This window comes from Pseudorca crassidens, chromosome 15, assembly GCF_039906515.1.
Source record: "Pseudorca crassidens isolate mPseCra1 chromosome 15, mPseCra1.hap1, whole genome shotgun sequence".
Classification (NCBI taxonomy): Eukaryota; Metazoa; Chordata; class Mammalia; order Artiodactyla; family Delphinidae; genus Pseudorca; species Pseudorca crassidens.
This window is the reverse complement of record NC_090310.1, coordinates 81452957-81462626: the sequence shown is the minus strand read 5'-3', so window position 1 is coordinate 81462626 and position 9670 is coordinate 81452957. Positions and strand designations below refer to the sequence as shown.

The 9670-nt window shown below is 39.1% G+C and overlaps 1 protein-coding gene and 1 pseudogene across 1 annotated transcript in view; both read right to left on the bottom strand.

Annotated features, from left to right (window-relative positions):
- Window positions 1-9670, bottom strand: part of DOK5 (docking protein 5) — a 141203-nt gene that overhangs the window by 114230 nt on the left and 17303 nt on the right. The window lies entirely within an intron of this gene.
- LOC137206494 (large ribosomal subunit protein eL21-like) lies at window positions 2908-6146 on the bottom strand (annotated as a pseudogene).

Here is a 9670-nt window from a genome sequence, read left to right as displayed (position 1 = left end):
TGATTTGGAAAGTGTAATATCCCTAATTTATCAGGACCTTTAAGTGGCTTGCCCAAGATCACTTAGCTGGTCAACTGCAGAACCGATCAGAACCTGTGCAGTCAGGCGAGGGGTATTCAAGGATGCTGGGAAACCAAGAGAGACCTGAGAGACACCAATGGGACAAATAAGAAGTGGAAGCATCTCAGTGAGAAGCCAGCCCCTGGCTGCTTCCATCCACACTTACAAAGGAGGTGCCTCAGAGACTCAAAGTCGTGAGGTTTCTTCAGCCACCCCACGTTCCCCAACGAGTACCAGGAAGACCACCAAACCCTCTGAGATCAGAGCCAGACTGTGCTTGTTTCTCGCCCACCACCTCAAAAGCCAACAGGGCTTTGATGCAGATAATCCTTGCCCTTCATGTGTGACAGGTCTTCAATGAGCGGGGTCTAAGATGATAAAATCACATCTGGCCTGGCTCTTTTCCCCCCTATCTACCATATTGTCCTCCCCGTTGCCATTACCTTCACTTAGGAAGTAGAAATGGAGAGAAGAGCATGCAAAGCATGACCCTATCTCCATTCACCACCATGTATTCCTTAAATCATGAGAGGATTGGGAGAAATTATATTGGGAAAGGAACTAAACAACATGGAACCTCACAGTGAGAAAGATACTCATGTTGTCTTTTCAGTCCTTCTGAATGAGTCATGGAGAACATTCCAGTCAGTTGGTAGTAATGATTCTAAAAGGTCTCTAAAACTTGTTCATCTTCCTTTTCAACAAAGAGAAAGCCTCAGGATCGGTGCCTTCATGGAGTGATGTGTCTAGTTAGAATTCAATAATATTGTTTGGTTTTTATTGCATTTACTTTTTTTTAATTGGAGTATAATTGCTTTACAATGTTGTGTTAGTTTCTGCTGTACAATGAAGTGAATCAGCTATATGTATACTTATATCCCCTCCCTCTTGGACCTCCCTCCCACCAGCCCGCATCCCACCCCTCTAGGTCGTCACAGAGCACCGAACTGAGCGCCCTGTGCTATACAGCAGGTTCCCACTAGCTACCTATTTTACACGTGGTAGTGTATTTATGTCAAACCTAACCTCCCAATTTGTCCCACCCTCCCCTTCCCCACTTACTTTTATTGTATTTACTTTTGTGGTGGATTCATATTATGCCAACCCAGTTAAGCGAGAAATAACTTTTTAAAGAATTGCCTTTCCTCCACAGGTCAGAGTTAGTGTGGACCACAAGATCTGGAAGGAGGAAGTGAAGCCGCACCATATTATTTCTACACTTTGGAAGCTCAGCGCAGGGCGCTGCTCATGTACATTGTCTGAGATCTGAGGGTTCACCTGGTGGGTGTGAGGCAACAGCTGCACTGCAGCTTCTTCAGCTCCTGCCAGATCCTCCTTAAGCCCCTCAGAAACCTGGGCCAAGTGTCTGTCTAGCTCCGTGATGATGGCTGCCATCTTCCCATTTCCACCCTGCAGGACGCCCTCGTTGCTAAAGATGGTGGACTGGAGACTTTGCCAATCAGAGGCTTCCATCCCAGCCACATGGCTTCCAGTCTGTCTCTGTTTCCCCCACATCCCGTCCGTCTTCGCTGCTGATGTCAGGCTCCAGCATCGGGTACACCTACTCTGTAAACCAGCTCCCACAATTCTGTAAGAACTAATCCTGAAAATAAATTCCTGATGAAATATCTCCTAGTGGCTCTGCTTCTCTGATAAAGCCCCCGCTAATATAGCTTCTCTTATGGAAAATGATATTGGTTTTCTTCATGAATGGCAGTTCTATAAAATTTCCACATAAAGAAAATAACTCTTTTTAAAGGAAAACTAGTAAGTGAATAACAGTAAAAGTGGTCCATAGCTATGACAAAGATTGTGGAAGGGGTGTGTGAATGACTGATGATTTGGAAACACCTATTATTTTCCCCTTCTTTTTAAGAGTTAGGCCAGGAGGGAGAGGGGAAGGGATAAATTGGGAGATTGGGATTGACATATACACACTACTATATATAAAATAGATAACTAATAAGGACCTACTGTATAGCACAGGGAACTCTACTCAGTACTCTGTAATGACCTATATGGCAAAAGAATCTAAAAAGACTGGATATATGTGTATATATAACTGATTCACTTTGCTGTACAGCAGAAAGTAACACAATATTGTAAATCAACTATAATCTAATAAAATATTTTTTAAAAAAGAGTTAGGGATAAAAGCAGCAAACCTCTGAATTAGATCCTATCAATGAACAAGTTCCACGACCAAGTGTACTTTGTGATAAATTTCACTTAATGGTACTGTTTTTGGATACCCCAGTATTAAAAAAAAAAAAAAGCCATTCATATTCATAGATTGAAAATGGCAATATAACAGAGAATTACACTTCACTTTTTAACTTTATAGTTAAAATTGAAATTTTATTATTTTTAACTATTTTAAAAAGCGATATATTCACATGGTTCAAAATTCAAAATGATTTCAGTTGTATATATTGCTTAGCCTCCCTATCTGTTTTATATCCCCTGAACCAGTTCCTGTCACCTATTTGCAACTACATTCATTAGTTTCTTATGCAAATGCTAGCATATACACACAAATGTAAATATACAGCCTTATCTCCCCCTCCTTTTTTACACAAAATATAGTATTCCATACATACTGTGGATCAATACTTCCAGGTTATAATTTGAAAAACATTTTTCAATAGCCAGAAAAATTGTCCCACTTTTTTTTTTTTTTTTTTTTTTTTGCGGTACGCGGGCCTCTCACTGCTGTGGCCTCTCCCGTTGCGGAGCACAGGCTCTGGACGTGCAGGCTCAGCGGCCATGGCTCACGGGCCTAGCCACTCCGTGGCATGTGGGATCTTCCCGGACCGGGGCACGAACCCGTGTCCCCTGCATCGGCAGGCATACTCTCAACCACTGCGCCACCAGGGAAGCCCCAAATTGTCCCACTTTTAATGCGCAATTTCACTTATCAAGAAAAAAGATCTAAAGGAATAAACCTTATGTACAAAAATTTTATTTGCAGTACTATTTATAATAATAAAAAAGGAGATAATAAACTTAAGAATTCCAAATTAATAGAATATTTAACACAATGGAATACTATGCACCAGAAAAAAAAAGAAATGAGACTGATCTTTAAGTAATGATGAGGAGAGATTTCCAAATTTATTAAGTAACACAAGGTAGGTGCAGAATAATACATATAGTATGTACACCATATATGTGGGGGGAAAGGAGTATACAAGATAACATATATATAAGCTTATCTACATATGCATATATGTATATGTTGATATATGCCTGAAATACAGCTGAAAAAATAAAAACCATAAGAAACTATAACATTAATTGCCTATTTGGATAAATTTGGGGAAAGGGACGAGAGAATTTTTGACGTGTACTTTTTTTAGTTTTAATTCTGGAATTTTGAGCCTTGTGAATACCTATAAACTTTTTAAATAGCACATAATTTAACATTAAAAATATTACTATATTTTTAATATATATAAATTTATTATAGTAATATTAATTATGGGTCAAATGAGTACATTTATCATTAATATATTTTCCAGTTTCCTTTGATCCACCATTTATCTGTTAGTACTGAGAACTGAGCCTTACACATAGTAGGCACTAAATAAAAAGGTGTTAAATAAGTGAATGCATGTGTGGAATGCATGGAGCCGCAAACGAATGTATGTGCATTAAATACTTTAAACTAGAAGAATGATTAGGTCACTGATGTAATAGGTCTCAACTGCTGATGTGGTTTCTGATAGAGCCACGCACATACCACGAATTACCAGAGGTGCACATTCACTCACGACAGAGCTCACTAGAAAGAACACACTCTTTCTTTATTAACTTTCCCAGCTTCATGGGAGATGTAAATCGCTTTATCGATGGAGTGTAATTAATAAAGCGCATAAGCCACAAAACCAAATCCAATGCCCTCTGCTGTCAGCAGGTATAACAAGTAAATTGCATTCAGAGTATTAGCTGAGGAATTAAAATTTGCTCAGAATTCAGAAACGGATATCATGCGTCCTCTTTCCAGTTTTGGAACAAATAAAATCAAAATGGTCATTGAACCCATCTGGCAGTAGTTTCTTAATGGGCTTGAGACAGCATAGCTCACCATTGCAAATAGCGTACTCAATTTTTCTCTGGTTATAATGAAATTCCTAACTGAGCTAAAGCATTTCCAGAGTGTCTAAATGATGGAAGTCATTAGTCAAAATACTGTATATATCTTCATGCTAAGGGTGGAAACTTACACTGAGGACTGTAGGTATGACTTTATTTTATTACTCAGTTCGGGACCCCAAGCCAAGTTCCGTGACCAGGGAAGGGAAGACTGCAAAACAAACAGAATGTCGGCATCGTCTGTGGCAGGCTGCTAGATTTCTCATCTTAAAAACTGGACTTTGTCCCTTCACACATTGCTGACAGCAATGTAAATTGCTGTGGATTTTGGGCACGTTAATTCGCGATGCATATCAAGGGTCATAAAAATATTCAAACTCTCTAGCCTCATAATCACATTGATTATTAGGGAACAGTCCTTTACATGGGCAAAGTTATAGGCCTGGGCATTATTTGAATTTGAAACTGTTTAACTATCAAGTAATCATGTACCTACTCAACAGAGTATCACAGACTTTAAAATTATGGTTTGAAGGATTATGTAATTATTTGAGAAAATGTGTATAACGCAATACATTTTAAAACATACACAGGACATGACACCATAAATATATAATAATAGCAACCATGTGAAATTTTAGAAGCATGGGGGGAAAATGGAATGAGATATACTAAAATAACAGCTTTGTATTGAGGTATTAGGTTTATGTAATTTTTTAATAAATAATATCTAGCAGTTTATTAACCAATGGAGTATATTGCACAACAAACTACCTCACATCCTTCAGGAAGAAAAACCACTAAATTTGAAAAGTAAAGACACGACCCACTGAATTCGGACACAATTAAAATGTGCTTTAAATAGTTCTTTGGGGGAGGGGACACAACACTTCTACTCAAGAGGGACATTTGTATCGTCCAGGTCTTTTCTTTACACCCACCATGCCATGAATTCATAGGAAATGGGCTCCAACAGTTCAGGCTCCTTTCCACTGGTTCTCACGACGTGTGCTTCTCTGGGTGGAGCAGGCTGGCGCTTCAGCTGAACCCAAGTACCTTTCTCTTTGGCTTCCTTCTTTTCCTGATCATTCTCCTTCACCCGTTTCAGGAAGCAATCTCGGCTCTTAGAGTGCTTAATATGCTTGATACGCTCATTAATTCTCTTGGCAAGAATCCTGCCCTTGTTTGTTTGCAACGATGCCAACAGCACGATGGGTAATGCTGTAGACTCTTCCAGTTTTGCCATGGTAACACTTCTGGGGCATTCCTTTTTGAGCAGTGCCCATTCCCTTGATATCGACAATATCACCTTTCTTGTAGATTCGCATGTATGTGGCCAAAGGAATAACTCCATGTTTTCTAAAAGGCCTAGAGAACATATAGCGGGTGCCCCTCCTCTTTCCTTTTGTGTTGGTCATTTTGGCGAATTACTGGAAGATGGCGGTTCTGGCTGAAAGGGCTATATAATTTTATTACTGGGAAAAACATTGGAAAACCTTGCAAAACTATTAACAATAAAAAGAGGAAAAACATTCATTGACGTCAATGTGCTCTTTCCTATTCTTTTTGTGTCCAGTGTTCAAATTTAGTTTACTATATTGAATGAGATGATCTTGGTTATTAAAATTCTTCTAAAGATTCTATATATGGAACCTGGCTTTAGACTATTAGTTTACTTTTCTAAAGGAATGAATAAACTCATAAAGAGTGCTCAGACACCTAGCTGCAATCTCCTGCCATTGGTTTTCAAGTCAGTTGCATGACATTCACTTTGGTTTCCTTCAAATCCATTTCTTAGTCTTTTCCTTACTAGCAACTTCCATGTTTCTTATTTTCAGAGCATCACGTAAAAAGTAGTTCAAGAAAATATCTAAAAGAAGCAGTCTTACAGTAGTAACTCAAAGCATTTAGCTAGTCCTGTTACTAATATTAAAATTACGAGGACTGGATCTAGAGACCTGCATTAGTATTATAAAGATTACGCAGAGAGGGCTTCCCTGGTGGCGCAGTGGTTGAGAGTCCGCCTGCCGATGCACAGGACGCGGGTTCGTGCCCCGGTCCGGGAAGATCCCATGTGCCGCGGAGCGGCTGGGCCCGTGTGCCGTGGCTGCCGGGCCTGCGCGTCCGGAGCCTGTGCTCCGCAACGGGAAAGGCCACAGCAGTGAGAGGCCCGCGTATTGCAAAAAAAAAAAAAAAAAAAAAGATTACGCAGAGAAAGGCATAGGTCTGAACCTCTTGCTTTTCCTGGTACTAGTAGGGCAACCTTGAGTAGGTTATGCATTCCCTGTAAGCCTAAATCCTTCACCTGTAAAATGACGACAATGACAGTACATCTTAAAGGTTTGAGACTGAATTCAAACCCAGATTTGACCATTATGCTATCTATTTAGTCAAGTAGTGTGGTTAATCATAGAAACAGATGTGGGTGTCTTGTCTGTGTGACCTTGGTAAATTATCTCATCTCTCTGTGCCTTAATTTTACCAATGCTAGAGAGGTCCTTTCAAACTGGCCAGAGACAATGGAAGTGGCCACTTCTCCCACTTAACAATCATTCCACTAATATTGACTCAACGGTACTATAGTAACTGTAGCAGGAGCAGAACATCCCAGAAGCAGTCTCTGCAGGTGATGCATGATTCAACACACTTTCTCATCCATACAACATCCTGATGAAATGTACCAACATTCTGGGTTCACTGCATCCGTGTTGGTATAAGTAACAGGACTAGCATGGACGGTGGGACCACAGCTAGGAGTTCAGATTCTGCTTTTGGTCGTTGATCATTTCTGTGATTCTGGACAACTTCTGACTTCTTTGATCTTGAGTTTTCCTGAAACTTTAAATGAAGCTATAACAACATGTGCCTTAGAGAGACCCAGAAAGATGATGAATGCAGAAAATCTAGCATGGCACTTAAGAATCTTCACTCTCCTTCCAAAGAGAGTAATACCAATGATTAAATGTTATTACAAGAGTTAAATTAAGAGCTAAGGAAATGCCAAGCTCAATTCCAGGTTCATCTTGGTCGACCATATGACCTTGAACAAGCTACGTCAGTGTTCTGACCCTTACTCTGTTCATCTATAAAATGGCGTCACGAGTAGTAACTAATTCCCCTGTACACGTATATAATGTCTTGCCTAGTGGCACCAACTATTATTAAGTGTCCTACTACTGTGAGGTGCAAATTCAGTATATTGATTCACAGAGCTCACAATAATTTCTATCAATATTTCTATGTCCAAATTACAACCAACCACACTGACATGGTAATTAGATGGCATTATGCTTCCACAGAAAAATCTTTATTTGGCTGTAGGGCCAAAACCTACAAAAATACTATTCAATAGCTTTTGGAAACAAACCTTTATAAACCCAGCTCAAAGTGACAAGATTCCCTCTCTCCTTCCCTGCATTCTATTATTGTCCTAAACAAAGGACTTGGGTTATACAAATTAAACGGTTCACCAAGACCTTGGGTCTGAAATATTGGATGTAATTTTGCTACATAAGAGTGAACATCAACACTTGTAAAATGGCACAGAGAATTGGAAGTGAACAAATTATCAAGATATACTGAAATTCCAAATCAGTGTGATTTGTTCTGAAAATCTGACCCAACTTTCTTCTCCCCTTTGTCCAGTCCGACCACAGTCTCTCATTGACGAAGTTGCCATGCTTACGTATTTAAGTATAGAATCCAAACACCATCTTTCTCTCTTGACAAACTAGAGCTGTTGTTCCCTTGATAAACTTTATGATATGTAAAAAGACCACTTAATCCTCCAATTTATGACCGTGAGATGCTGCTGAAAGCCTGAGCTCTCAATGCTCCTAATGAAAACGTCAATAGTGATCACTAAAGGAAAATATATTTCATTAGAATTGTGAGGATGTCTCACAGTGTTTTGGTCAAAGCCATAATGATTACGTTAAGGTGCAGAAAGCCACGTAGCCGAGCTTTCTCTCCTACAAAAGAAAATATACAGTGAAAGTCATATGTGATGACTTTACATAGGAATGAACGTAATCTGTCGCTCTTCCGAGTTCCAAGAGATACAGGAGAGAAAAGGTCAGTGATGTTACTGGACCATGTCTTTCAGGACAAGACAATACATGAGGATATGCCCTTGTCATGCGGAGAATGAATTTCAATATATTTTAAGTAAGATGAGTTCACTAATAAAAAAGTCTTATCTTCCAACTGCTATCCTCCATCTCTGCCCAATTAGGGTCGTGATACTATTTTTATTGCACTACAAAAGGTATGAATGTGTATAAACAAACAAATGGATAGATAAATAAATTAAAAAGCATAAAATTTAAGAAGCAAATGACCACCCACCTCACTTTACCTCCAGTGTTCTACTTCTTAGAGGAAAGCACAGTTACTTTCCAAGAGTTATGACCAGAACTATTCCGTCCTTCATCTACTCCCATGCAGAAATACTCATGTGCACACCTCTGTGCCAAAATCCCTCTTTGTTTCTGCCACTTGCTTTTTTGCACACTTCACAATATATCAGGATAATTCCACATTGTAGATCCCACACTGTAGCTTAAAAATATGATTTCTGAGGGGCCAGAGCCTCGGAGGAGTCATGAAATTGCTCCTGGCTTCAGTTTCCCCATCCGCAAAATACAGGGATCAAACGAGTTCATATCAAATCTCTTTGCACCATGAAAGTCTTATCATTCTGGGCTTTTCTCTCCCCTCTGGTTTCAAAACTTGAATTGATATTATTCTTTTTATATGTTACCCCTTAAATTTAATATAATCTTCACTTGCATGCCTAGATCACAGAATAGTGAGAAATATTCTTTGAATAACCCTTATATTCTCCTTGTTGGTCGTTTCTCCAACTAACATGCCAATGCCTTTCTCCATTTGAACCTTTACAAGATAAAATGAAAATCTGCTCATTTCTAACTCCATATGCCTAAATACCCATCTAAAAATCACGATTACAAATCCCTAGAATGCATGACCTTAACTGACGGGGAGCTGACCCCTTCTTTAATATTAGAGAAATTAGTCTAACAAAATGACTTTTTCGTCTTTGAAAGATCCAACTTCATCTATCTCTGAAAAATAAGCTTCGAAGTTAAACACCAGTAAAATGTCCAATCTGCTTCACACACACTTTATCCTGTATCCATCTCTCTCAAACGGATTTAACTTAAGAAATTTATTTCTGTATGATAAAGAACTTTTTTAATCCCATGTGTAAAACCTGTCAATCTCATTGAAAGGTAGTCCAGCAGCCCGGGGAAATATACTTCTTTCTAAATCTTTAATCAATCTTGAAACATCTGCCCGTCAGCATGTCTTCTGGAGCTCCATTTATGTTACAAATGTTCTCCAGAAATTCACAGTTGCCCAATGAAATTGACAGTTTTAAAGAAAAATCAGATTGTCTCCTCTCCATGAGTGGGCTACGCCCCTTTCAGGATTAAAGTAGACTCAAATCCGCAGACAAAAGCATATTCCTTCCCTCTGGCTACAAGAAGCT